Source organism: Scyliorhinus torazame, chromosome 16, assembly GCF_047496885.1.
Source record: "Scyliorhinus torazame isolate Kashiwa2021f chromosome 16, sScyTor2.1, whole genome shotgun sequence".
NCBI classification, from domain to species: Eukaryota; Metazoa; Chordata; class Chondrichthyes; order Carcharhiniformes; family Scyliorhinidae; genus Scyliorhinus; species Scyliorhinus torazame.
The window spans coordinates 11,741,009-11,754,624 of record NC_092722.1 but is presented as its reverse complement, the minus strand read 5'-3'; positions in this window follow the sequence as shown (position 1 = coordinate 11,754,624).

Genomic DNA, 13,616 nt, shown 5'->3' with positions numbered 1-13,616 from the left:
GAATTTGCAAGGAACTCACCAAAACCTGCCCAGCATCTACAAGGCACAAGTCAGGTCTGTGATGGAATACATGCATCCAGCATGAATGCAACTCCAACAAAACTCAAGAAGCTCAACATCATCCAGAACAAAGTAGTCCCCTTCCTGATCTGGAAGAAGGAACTGAAGGCACTGTTGCTAAGTTTGCAGATGGCACAAAGATCTGTAGAGGGACAGGTAGTATTGAGGAAGCAAGGGGGTTGCAGAAGGACTTGGATAAGCTAGGAGAGTGGGCAATGAAGTGGCAAATGAAATACAATGTGGAAAAGTGTGAGGTTATGCACTTTGGAAGGAGGAATTTAGGCATAGACTATTTTCTAAATGGGGAAATGCTTAGGAAATCAGAAGCACAAAGGGACTTGGGAGTCCTTGTCAAGATTCTCTTAAGGTTAATGTGCAGGTTCAGTTGGCAGTTAAGAAGACAAATGCAATGTTAGCATTCATGTCAAGAGGGCCAGAATACAAGACCAGGGATGTACTTCTGAGGCTGTAGAAGGCTCTGGTCAAACCCCATTAGGAGTATTGTGAGCAGTTTTGGGCCCCGTATCTAAGGAAGGATGTGCTGGCCTTGGAAAGGGTCCAGAGGGGGTTCACAAGAATGATCCCTGGAATGAAGAACTTGCCGTATGAGGAACGGTTGAGGACTCTGGGTCTGTACTCGTTGGAGTTTAGAAGGATGAGGGGGGATCTTATTGAAACTTACAGGATACTGTGAGGCCTGGATAGACTGGACGTGGAGAGGTTGTTTCCACTTGTAGGAGAAACTAGAACCGGAGGACACAATATCAGACTAAAGGGACGATCCTTTAAAACAGAGATGAGGAGGAATTTCTTCAGCCAGAGAGTGGCGAATCTGTGGAATTCTTTGCCGCAGAAGGCTGTGGAGGCCAAATCACAGTGTCTTTAAGACAGAGATAGATTGGTTCTTAATTAATAAGGGGATCTGAGGTTATGGGGTGAAGGCAGGAGAATGGGGTTGAGAACATATCAGCCATGGTTGAATGGCGGAACAGACTCGATGGGCAGAGTGGCCTAATTCTGCTCCTCTGTCTTATGGTCTTATTAGCACCCCATCCACCATCTTAAATATTCACTCCTTCCACCACCCACACACACAGTGGCAGCAGTGTCTACCATCTACAAGATGCACTGCAGCAACTCACCAAGGTCCCTCTGAATGCTCCTTCAAAACCCACGACCTCCACGACCTGGAAGGACAGAGGCAGCAGATGCATGGGGACACCACCCACGCTCCTCTCCAAATCATTCACCTTCCAGGCTTGGAACTGTAAAGCCGTTCCTTCACTGTCGCTGGGTCAGAATCCTGGAGCTCCCTCTCTAACAGCACTGAGGGTGTACCTACACCACATAGACCGCAGCGGTTCACGAAGGCAGCTCACTACCACCTTCTCAAGGGCAATTAGGAATGGTCAACAATTGCAGCCAGCAACGGTTGCCCCACGTCAAATTCTCCCTTAACCTTTTAAATCCCAGGGTCTACAACCCTAGTTTATAAATTAACCATTGAATTCCACTATTAAGGGCTTAACTCTGACAACGAAAGAACGGCGGGATTTGTTCAAGTGCAAATGGTACATTTACTCAGTGACCCATCAGGGAACTTCTCAGTGTTGTTTTTAATTCAAAGTTAAACAAGATAAATAACGGAAGACAATTCATTTGAGTTCCCTTTGCCATCCCTCCCCTGATTATAAACAGGAATCGGCTCGAGGCAAAGGGGCCAAAATAAGACATCTCGACAGTTTGTGCCAGAGCTAGTTTAAATTCTGAGCTCCGTGTCTCATTGGCACCACAGTTCTTTTAAATATTTATAAACTGAGTTGAGATTTCTCCACAGGGAGAGAGCGGAAAAAGCAGAGGGCAAATCAAGTCAGAATCCTCTCACGCTTCAAGGCAGCTTGTTACAGAGCACCGGAGTCCTGGGAATTAAACTGCCCACCTAGCCTCTTAATTGGGGAACGTGAGACCTACACCAAGGGAGAAGTAACTAAAAATGGTTCAAAATGTAAAATAAATTATATAGAGCGTATACATAATATGGACATGGTATACTGTTCCTATGTAACAAGGGTGGAATCAAACCCAATCCCATGCAGTTGAAATCATATCATGGACAACCATACCAATTGTTTGATGGTGGGAATTTGTAATCTATGGCTTGACCATGCCACCTATCTTCAACAAAATAATCTTGCCACAACTTGAATACAATAGCTCACTGTGGACGTTACCTGTACATATTGTCTAAAAATACCACCAGCGTGAAGTGTATTTAAAGAACAGAACATGTCAAGGTAAGTTATTCTGAGGTCACTGGAGTGTCGTGTCATCGCAATCCTGGACTCACTGTTACCTTGGATATCATTTTTACTGGCTACCATTTTCTGGTATATTTGGTAGCAGATTATCAACCTGTACTTATTGAAGTATAATTGTCAGCCTGCCATGAGGAGGGTATTTGTATACATTGACCATTGATGTGCATTCAAGAAACGATCAAAAAAGCAAAACCAAACTTTCTCTGACAATCTTTATATATTATTTAGAAATAGATTTGAGAGTGATTTCCAGGCAGCAATGTAATTTCAGTTGTGCGTCGAGAAACCGCTGGGGTTTTCTCTCTCTCTCTCTCTCCATGTAATGTCCTTGTCCGAGGGTTGCAAACCAGACTAAATGCCATGATATCACTACGAGCAATGAGAGGAGGCAGGATCCAAGAACTGCCTTAGCTGGTGTGGCATTGAACCCACACTGTTGGCAGTATTCTGCACCAAATCCTACCTAGCTAAGCTAACCAACCCTTCCCTGGAGTAGTATTGGTGCTTAAGGGTCTGTCCTGAGTTAGCTGGCCTCAGTTGAGGTGGCTATTACAGCCGCGCTGGCTTTGGTTACCATAGATGAGGGGGGGAATAAGGAAGGATTTTGCCTGATTGTTCGTCGAATCTTTGCAGGAGAAGGCCATTTGGCCCATCGGGTTTGTGCCGACCCTCCAAAAGAGCATCCTTCCTATGCCCTTGCCCCCACCCTATCCCCGTAACCCATTAACTCTACCTAACCTTTTGGACCCTCCGGGGCAATTTTAGCATGGCCAATCCACCTAATCGGCACATTTTTGGACTTTGAGAGGAAACCGGAGTACCCGGAGGAAACCCACACAGACACAGGGAGAAAGTGCAAACTCCACACAGTTGAACTCGGGTCCCTGGCACTGTGAGGCAGCAGTGCTAACCACTGTGCCGCCATGCCACCTCAAAATTAAGCTTTTCCCCATTGGTTGCAGTCATGGGCACTAACCATTGTACTAACGAGGAATGTCCTAACCATTCAGAATCACTAATTGCAAATTAGGTGAAACGTTGGCTGACAAGGATTTTAAACACACACCTCCTTAGGGACACAAACCTGAATTCAACGCCTTATACTGCGAGCCACACTTCAGTGAAACTGCTGCCTTGGAACTCATAGTCTTCCACTAGTCTTCATTTAACTAATTCCTCCATTTAACCTGACCACAAGAAATTAGCTTCACCCCCATTCCTTATCCAAATGTACACTGATGAAATAATAAATTAAAGCATTAATAATAACCAGGAGGGCTGTTATTTATGTTTTTGAAGCATTTGCAATACGTAGAGAATAATGGTGAGTAAAACAATTTTGAGAGTTCTTTTGCGAAAATCTCCAGTGAAAACCCCAGTGACTTTAGGATAGCCACTGGGCTACAATAGCATTATGTAAATGAGAAACATTAGAGTTAAAACAATCAGTGGCCTGTATCCACAGATATTGAGCTCTCCAGTGACATTAAGTCCCTTCTCAGGATGGCTCTGAAATACAACTTGCCATACTTCTCTGTGCACTGTTCTGGCCTCCCGTACCACAAAGCGAATATAGGAGCACCGTGCAAACTGTAAAAAGGATTTCTAAGGTTGATGGCAGAACTAAGAGAGAATAACACACTAAGAGGGAATAACCGGTGCAGACGCAATGGGACGAAGGGTCTTTCCTGTGCTGCGGATCTCTATGACTCCAACTATCCCTAACCACCAGCTGATCCAAATCCGTCTCTATCCTTTTCTGTAGCAGCTCCAAATCACCTGCTAATCCGCATTGGTTCCTAACCTGCACCATCGCCAATTTAAAATTCCCATCCTTGTGTTTAAACCCTTTCATGGTCCCGCCCTCCCTCATTCTGAAATACCCTACAACCTCCTCCAAATTCCCTGTTCCTCTTGTGGACACCATTCATTTTGCTCTATTATTGGCAGCTCTAACGTCAGTTAACTTGGCCCCACGCTCTGGATTTCCCCAGTTACACCCTAAATCCCTTTGCCTCCCTCTCCTCCTCCTTTCAGATCTTCTGTAACAATCACCCATTTTTTAAGCAAGCTTATGGCCATCTCTTTCAAATATACCCTTTAGTTCAGGTTGTATCTTTTTATTGTGCCTCTGGGAGGCACCTTGGGGTGTTCTTTTACACAGTGTAAATTCTTCTTGTTCTTTTCCCTCTTCTTTTGAAGTACCGCTGTGTGGAAATACCCACCTAAGCAGGCAGAATGGCCTTTGGTTTATCATCTCATCGACAATGTAACATTGCCTCAGTATTGCACTGGAGTATCATTTCACTGCATGTGATTAAATCCTGGGGTTGGACTTGACCCACATCTTGTTTGTCCCAGAGGGAAGTGTTGAAGATCAGATCAAGCCATTTATTTAGAAACCAGGAGGCCACCAGCTTCAAACTGTATTTGGATCTTCTTAAATTACTGAGCAATAAATCCTTATGTTCACATTTATAATGGAAGCAGTCTTTGTAAGCTTGTCCCTCTCATTGTTCCAGCTTCCCAATGTACCCATTTGAGTGTCCACCACACACTCCACTCATGACAAAAATAACTCATATTAGTACGGTGCCTTTACTATGTAAAACTTCCCAAGGTCTTTCGCAAGAGCTTAATCAAAGTTTGACACTGAGCGGCATTAAATTAGACTGGGGCAGGTAACAAAAACTTTGGTTCAAGAGGTAGGTTTTAAAGAGTGAATTAAGGCAGCACGGCAGCACAGTGGTTAGCACTGCTGCCTCGTGGTGCCGAAGTCCCAGGTTTGATCCCGGCCCTGGGTCACTGTCCGTGTGGAGTTTGCACATTCTCCCCGTGTTTGCGTGGGTTTCACCCCCACGACCCAAAGATGTATAGGCTAGGCGGTTTGGCCACGCTAAATTGCCCCTTAATTGGAAAAAAAATTAATTGGGTACTCTAAATTTATTTTTTTTAAAGAGTGAATTAAAGGTGAGGAAGAGACAGAGAGGTTTAGAGAGGAAATTTCAGAGGTTAGGATCTAACCAGCTGAAATAATGGCTGCCAGTGGTGGAGTGAAGGAAATTGGGGATGTTCAAGAGACTAAAATTGGAAAAGCCCAGAGATCTTGAACGATTATGTAACGATTTTGCAGAGACGGGAAGGGGCACCTGAACGCACTAGTGCACATCGGGCACAAGATCACTTCTGAAATCTGAGTGTGAACGAATCCAGTATGTTGGATTGCAAACCCAGCTGTGAAATACACTTCCCAGTTGAACTGTACAACAGTAGTAAAACCACCTCGCTGAAGTGAGATGGGAAGTCCATTCATGAACTGCTTCAATTACACTGAGAAAGAGCAGGCCCTGTGGTCACTTAGTCCGTCCAATTACTTGAAATTAGATGTTGGATGAAATTAAGTAAGAAGTTACAGCAATTAAAGATATTCATTTATTGGGCTGGAACTTAAGAATGTGACCAGCTGTCAATAGCTAATCACCGATAAAGCTCTTGGGTATAAAATATATTTGTCAATGAACAACTGTATCCTTGACTAGCTAGAGACATCACAGTTCAAATCTATTCTTACTCTCGTGAGCCTGATGAAACTGTACCATATAAACCTGGATCTGTGTTTATTAACAGGGGCAGCATCACCAAGAGTATTATACTCCTTGCTATGTTGAAAGGTGTTTGAGCTTTTCATGGGGAAAATTCTCCAGTCATTATATTTCACAGCAAATCTGACTGGTGTATAATTACCATAAAGATTTCTGGCAATATAACTCAATCTGTTTCAGTAGCGTCTGTGCCTCTCCATTATAATTAAATATTTGCAGTTGCTTTCAATAATTGTCTGAGTCACAATTTAATACCATTTAATAAAGTCAGGTCTCTTTGGGTCAGATGCCTGAACACATGCAGAAACCCATCATCATGTTTGAGAACTGCCAAACCAGCATTGTTGTCCATCCTATGCATTGTTTCCCCCCAACACAACATTTTTTTTCCCAACCATACTTGGATTGGATTTGTTTATCGTCACGTGTACCGAGGTACAGTGAAAAGTATTTTTCTGCGTGCAGCTCAAACAGATCATTTCGTACATGAAAAGAAAAAACAAAACACAATAGGGCAACACAAGATACACAATGTAACTACATCGACACCAGCATCGGGTGAAGCATACAGGAGTGTAGTGTTAATCAGATCAGTCCAACAGCGGGAAAGAAACTGTTTTTGAGTCTGCTCTTGTGTGCTCTCAGATTTGTGTATCTCCTGCCTGATGGAAGGGGTTGGAAGAGTGAGTAAGCCGGGTGGGAGGGGTCTTTGATTATGCTGCCCGCTTTCCTCAGCCAGCGGGAGGTGTAGATAGAGTCAATGGATGGGAGATGGGTTTGTGTGATGGACTTGGCGGTGTTCACGACTCTCTGAAGTTTCTTGTGGTCTTGGGCCGAGCAGTTGCCATACCAGGCTGTGATGCAGCCCGATAGGATGCTTTCTATGGTGCATCTGTAAAGGTTGGTCAGAGTCAATGTGGACATGCCGAATTTCCTTAGTTTCCTGAGAAAGAATAGTCGCTGTTGAGGTCTTAGCCCAATAAAGAGATACACACTCCAAATGTTGGCCTTTTTTTTCTTTTTATTGATGGTGACCATCCCGTTGTACCTTTCCAGCAATTGATCTTTAAAAACTTTCAGTCAGAGTATTTTTTAAATTCAGGATGAAGTACACACACTCCTTTGGTGTAGAGACACATCCTTCTGTGGTAACTGAGGTGCACAGTTTTATTACAGCTTTCTGACAATGGAGATAGTTTCACCACCATGTACAGTAGACTATTCCTTTAGCTATAAATGCCAATATATATATAAAATATACAGTTGACAAAATGATACTCAAGAATAAATTAGGTGAATGATTAATAAAGGTCTTTCAACACTGATGCTATTTCAGTAATTCTGGCCTCTTGTCCATTTCTGATTTTGTTCACCCATTGACAGATGTACTTTCAGCTGGCCTAGGTCCTAATCTCAGGACTTGCCTCCCTACATCTCTCCTCCTTTTTACAGCCCTCGCCCTCATTGGGGCACTCGTTAAAGCCAAGCTTTGGTTACCTGTCCTCACGTGGTTCAATGTCAAACTTAGGTCTGGTTACACTTGTGTGAAGCACCTTGGAATGATTTAGTATGCTAAAGGCGATATACAAATGCAAGCTCTTGTTGTATACGAGCACATCGGGAGACATTTGGAACAGCCAGTCAACGCCTTCGCCAGACAGAGAATTCAAGGAGCGTTTTAACTGGGGGGGGGTGGGTGGGGGGAGAAAGAAGTCAAGAGGCAGAATGGTTTCAGGCTAGAGTTTCAGAGCTTAGAATAATTTTAAGATAACCTGTACTTTACATAGCACATGGACCCAGTATCCGGCTCCACTCCCTCACTCAATCTCATCAATTCAGTGACAGAGTAAAGCAGGAGTTCCCGAAGATGTTTCCACGAGCTTATCTCGGAGAGATTATCAGCCACTTCTTATCGAAGCGTGATGTCATGCCAGCTATGTGACAACTGAGAAACTAGCATTTCGTGCAGTGACGCCTTCTGTAATACCAGATAATGCAGATGATAAGTCGAGCTTCTGACTTACCACTGGATCCGCTCAGAATCCAACTCAACCCGAGAGCTCTGAGCAGGTCAACAGTCCTCACGCCATGCCTGACGAATTGTCCTCCTTACAGCAGAGAAGGTTAAGGAGAGATTTAAGTGGCGTACAAAAATATGAGAGGTGTTGATGGAGCAAATGGGAAGGAAACTGTCCACTGGCGGGAAGGTCATTAACCAGAGGATGCGAATTGAAGATAATTGGAGTTGGAAGAGATCTGGGGTCCATTACGCATTCAAAATGGAAAATGGGGAGAGAGTGGGGAAACATGAGGGTTAATCAGGTAGCTCTTAATCAGGGCAGACAGGATGCGCTGAATGACCTACATCTGTGCTGTATTATTCCCTGATTTATTGTGAAGGCGATGGAAGTCCGCACAACTTTGTTTAAAACGAATTTCAGTTTACCGTCAGCTCTTCTGGAAGTGGCAATTGGTGCTGGCCTTGGGGGTTCTGGTACTCTAGAGTTCTCTGCTATCTTCCTCTGGCAGGTAGTCTTCAAGTCCAAAGGTCAGACAGTGAGCTCCCACAGACTACTCCTGCCTCATCTCCAGATGGAGAACAGTGAAGAAATGAACTGGAAATATATTTGCACAGTAGTCGAAACCTTCATCACACCCCTGCTAAAGAAACGGAAGAAAGGTGGTCTCATTTTGAATGCGGCACATCTGGTATAGTTTCCATTGGTTGCTCAGCAACATAATGTGCAGCAAGTGACATGATGGTTATTCATTCCCTTTATTGTGAGTTTAGATCTGATCACTGGTCCCTTTAATTGTCCAGTGTCAGCATATTTTACTTACAATTGGGCAAAATTTGGATCATGGGTTAGAAAGTTGGATTCTCATCAGCATCATATATTTGGAATGGACTAGGTAATGAACATAATCCAATTTAGAAACAACATTGGTTCCTAATGCTGCATTTGTGTTCAATTTTTTCCCTCTTCCCTCCTTGGAAAGTGCCTAATGTTGTGCAGCCGTTGAGCATGCCTCATAGTATCCCGACAATGCAGAAGAAGGCCGTTCTGCCCATCACGTCTGCACTGACCCTCCGAAAGAACACCCAACCCAGGTCAACTACCGCCATATCCCCATAACCCCACCTAACCATCATATCTTTGGACACTAAGGGGAAATTTATCACGGCCAATCCACCTAACCTGCACATCTTTGGACTGTGGGAGGAAACCGGAGCACCCGGATGAAACCCACGCAGACACGGGAAGAATGTGCAAACTCCACCAGACAGCCACCTCCGGTTGAAATTGTACCTAGGTCCCTGGCGTTGTAAGGGAGCAGTGCTAACCATTGTGCCACCGTGCCGCTCTTAATTTAAAAAAATTAAAAACATTTTGAGTACGCAATTCATTTTTCCAATTAAGGGTCAATTTAGTGTGTCCAATCCACCTACCCTGCACATCTTGGGTTGTGGGGGCGAAACCCACGCAAACACGGGGAGAATGTGCAAACTCCACACGGACAGTGACCCAGAGCCGGGATCGAACCTGGGACCTTGGCGCTGTGAGACTGCAGTGCTAACCACTGCACCACCTTCTGTGAGAAGATAAGCCTTTTGACATGAAATGAGTGGCCTACTTTTAATACTGAGTTTACGTTCTGATGCACTGTCAATTACCACAAAGACGAGAGTAGTGGAATAATCAAGGCTTCATTGAGCAAAGATGTTGTGCCTCCTGCAGCTGCTACCAGAATGGCTGCAGCACCGGCGAACACACACATTTATACGCTGCCTACTGGGCGGAGCCAGCAGGCAGGTATTTACCCATGTACCTCTAGTATATGTGTCTTACTGTAATACATATAATACAGCTAGTGGTGACGACCACCTTGTTCTGAACTCCCGAACCAGAAGAAAGAGTTTTTCTCTATTAAATTATCTTAAATACCTCAAATGGACATCCCTTCATCTTCTATGTAAACTGAAATAAAAGCCTAGTCCATGCATCCTATCCTGATCATTTGAACTCTTCTTGCTCCAGTATCATACTGGTGAACATGTGCGGCACCCTGTCGAAGGCCAGTAGGTCCTTTGTGGTGTGCCCAGAACTGAACACAGAGCTCACAACCAGAGCTGCAACATAACTCAAAGCTCAGGGCTGACTGGATAGCAATCAGCAGCAGGAACCGTGGCTGATTTTCCCCTTCCCTAGCCCAGGGACACAAAGGACAAAGGCAGCACTCTTAATTATTGACCTGGTAGAGATTAACTGACTCAGCAATGACCAGGGCTCAATCCTTCTGGTCTGAAGGTGCTTGTGTGTGCGTTCACCAGGCCGGGGGGGGGGGGGGGGGGGGGGGGGGGGGGGGAAACCACTGCGTAAATAAAATGTTAATAAATTCAAAAGTATTGGGTAAAGCAACATTTAAAAAGAAATGATTCCTCTCAGTGTTAGAAGCAATTAGTTGCGATTAGGCAGATTGATGAGTAATTCCAAAAGAACTTTCATTTTTCTTAACCAGCAGAATGTTGTTGCTAATTTGATTATGGGTTATTTTTTTTGAAAACCGTACCTGCTGTAAGTCTTGAGCATAGAAGTAAATTGCAAGTGGCGATGTTTCAACGCTATATGGTGCACAGGACAGCCCTATTAACACAATCAAGTTGATAAATGCGATGAAAAGACCACACTGCACCAGGTAGTACAGAAAACGCGAGCGCAAAGATACCAACACGAAACCAGTACAATAACTATGGGTTTCATAACAGAAGGAAGATTTAAGCGGAGAGATCGCAAGAGTCTTTTATTTATTTCCAATGAGACTTTCCAGCTTCCAATTTGTTCCGGTTGTCGCAATAGCGAAGCTGGCTATCTTGGGCTTCTGTGCAGTTATATCATCAAAAAGAAACTTGTGGGTGTGTTACTTGAGCAACAAAAACGGGGGCATCCCACATAACATTGGCACAGTTTTATAAATAAAAAGTTCTGTATTTCATTAAAGATTTTCCATTTTTACCATAGATTTTACAACAAAACCCATATGACCCACAGTAGAGGATACCCCAAAACCAACATAAGCAAAACCCCAACCAACCAAACCCACCCCATCCACCAAGATAAAAAAATGACAACCACAAAAAACATACAAAACCACCCCAGACCCCCCCCTCGCCAGCAACTGATGGTTATTAATTCCTTAATATAGGTATTGAATGGCTACCACTTCCTGTGGAACCCCCAAACAACCTCCTGACGATGTACTTAACTTTCTCCAGGGTCAAGAATTCCATTAGGTCAGGGCAGCATGGCGGCGCAGTGGTTAGCACTGGGACTGCGGTGATGAGGGCCCGGGTTCGAATCCCGGCCCTGGGTCACTGTCCATGTGGAATTTGCACATTATCCCCGTGTCTGCGTGGGTTTCACCCCCACAACCCAAAGATGTGCTGGTTAGGTGGATTGGCCACGCTAAATTGCCCCTTAATTGGAAAAAAAAGAATTGGGTACTCTAAATTTATATATTTTTAAAAGAACTCCATTAGGTCACCCAACCCTACTGAGGCGGAATAGGGGACCTCCACCTCAGCAGAACCCGCCTCCGGGCAATCAGCGAGGCAAAGGCAAGGGCACCTGCCTTCACTCCCATCTGCAGTCCAGGCGGGTCCAACACCCCAACAATGGCCACCAGAGGACAAAGCTCAGCTCAATATTCAGAATCGGCAGCATCGTGTTGAAGAAGGAGACCCAAAAGGTTACCGGTTTGGGACAGGACCAGAACATGTGTGCGTGTGATTGACTGGCCCGCCAGGACACCGTTTGCACCTGTCTCCTACTTCCGGAAAAAAATAAACACTCATCCTAATTTTGGTCACGTGCGTCCTGCGCACCACCTTAAACTGGATTAGACGAAGCCGCGCACAGGGGGCCAGCACGGCACTGGAGCGACCCCCGCCGCTCCAGCTGCCGATCCTGGCATCAGATGGGCTCCGTGGGTCTGCGTATGCGCAGTGGCACCGGCACCAACGCGCGCATGCACAGTGGGACCGGCACTATTGCCGCACATGCGCGGTGGCTCCCTTCTCCGCGCCGGCCCCGGTGCAACATGGCATAGGGCTACAGCGGCCGGCGCGGAACAAAAGCGTCCCCCAGCCCGAGAGGCCGGCCCGCCGATTGGTAGGCCCCAATCGTGGGCCAGGCCAAAGCGGAGCCCCCCCCCCCGGGGTCAGACCCCCCCCTCTCTCTCTCTCTCTCTCTCTCTCCCCCCCCCCCCCCAGATGCATCCACGCCGAGGTCCCACCGGGAAAGAGCAGGTGTGGACGGCGCCGGCGGGACCCGGCTATTTCAGCGTGGCTGCTCGGTCCATCCCGGGCCGAGAATCACCGGGGTGGGCCCCCTAGAGCGGCCCCCGACTGGCACTGCGCCGACTCCGCCGGCGCCTAGAGCGTCGATTCTCTGCGCTCCGGAGAATCACCAGACCGGTGTCGGGGCGGCGTGACGCGTTTCGCGCCAGTCCCGCCGATTCTCCGGCCGGGCCCCGGAGTGAGAGAATCCCGGCTGCTGTATCTATAAAATAGGTTTCATTCCCTGAAACATCAATATTTTGTTTTATAAATTTAGAGTACCCAATTCATTTTTTCCAATTCAGCGTGGCCAATCCACCTACCCTGCACATCTTTGGGTTGTGGGGGCGAAACCCACGCAGACACGGGGAGAATGTGCAAACTCCACACGGACAGTGACCCAGAGCCGGGATCGAACCTGGGACCTCGGCGCCGTGAGGCAGCAGGACTAACCCACTGCGCCACCGTGCTGCCCTGAAGCACCAATATTTAACAGGACTGTGCAAAAGCCAATGTATAACAACAGAGTAGACATTGAAAGTGTAGACAACATCGTATTGAAATGGTAAAAATCCCTCACCTTATTCAATGTAACATCAGCATTAAGATATACTTTACGTCCAACAACCAAAATATGCCGAATTCCTGCTCTCATTTTCTATAAGACCACAGGTTTTACATCAGCACTGGAGTTCCTCCACTATATTTGGTCCTCATAACGTTAACACAACCCCCAAACTATTACCACTGAGAAACACAGGAACAACAACATAATAGAAACACTTCACCTCCAGGTACGCCTTCAAGCCACACAGCATCCCAACCCGGATATATATCACCATTCCTTCACTGTTGCTCTGTCAACATTTTGGAATTCCCTACTTAATAATATCATGGGAACACCACCATAACAAGCAAGGCAATGGCTATCACTTTCTCAAGGAAATGAGGGAAAGATAATAAATATAACCTTACCAGTGTCACTCACATCTAGAGAACGTAATTCAGTTATTATTACACGCATGAAGTTGGGCAAAACACATTTTTACATCCATACATTAATCTTGGGTGGATGTAAAAAAATCCCATGACACTATGTTGAAGAAAAGCCAAGAGATTCCCCATGTGTTTTGACCAACATTTAGCGCTCAATCAACATCACACTAACAAGTTATTTCATCATTCTTACATTGCTGTTTGTGGGAGCTTGCTGTGCACAATTTGGTTGCCATGTTTCCAACATTTCAAAATGGCTACACTTTACTTAATTGACTGACAAGCAATTTGAGACAACGTGAG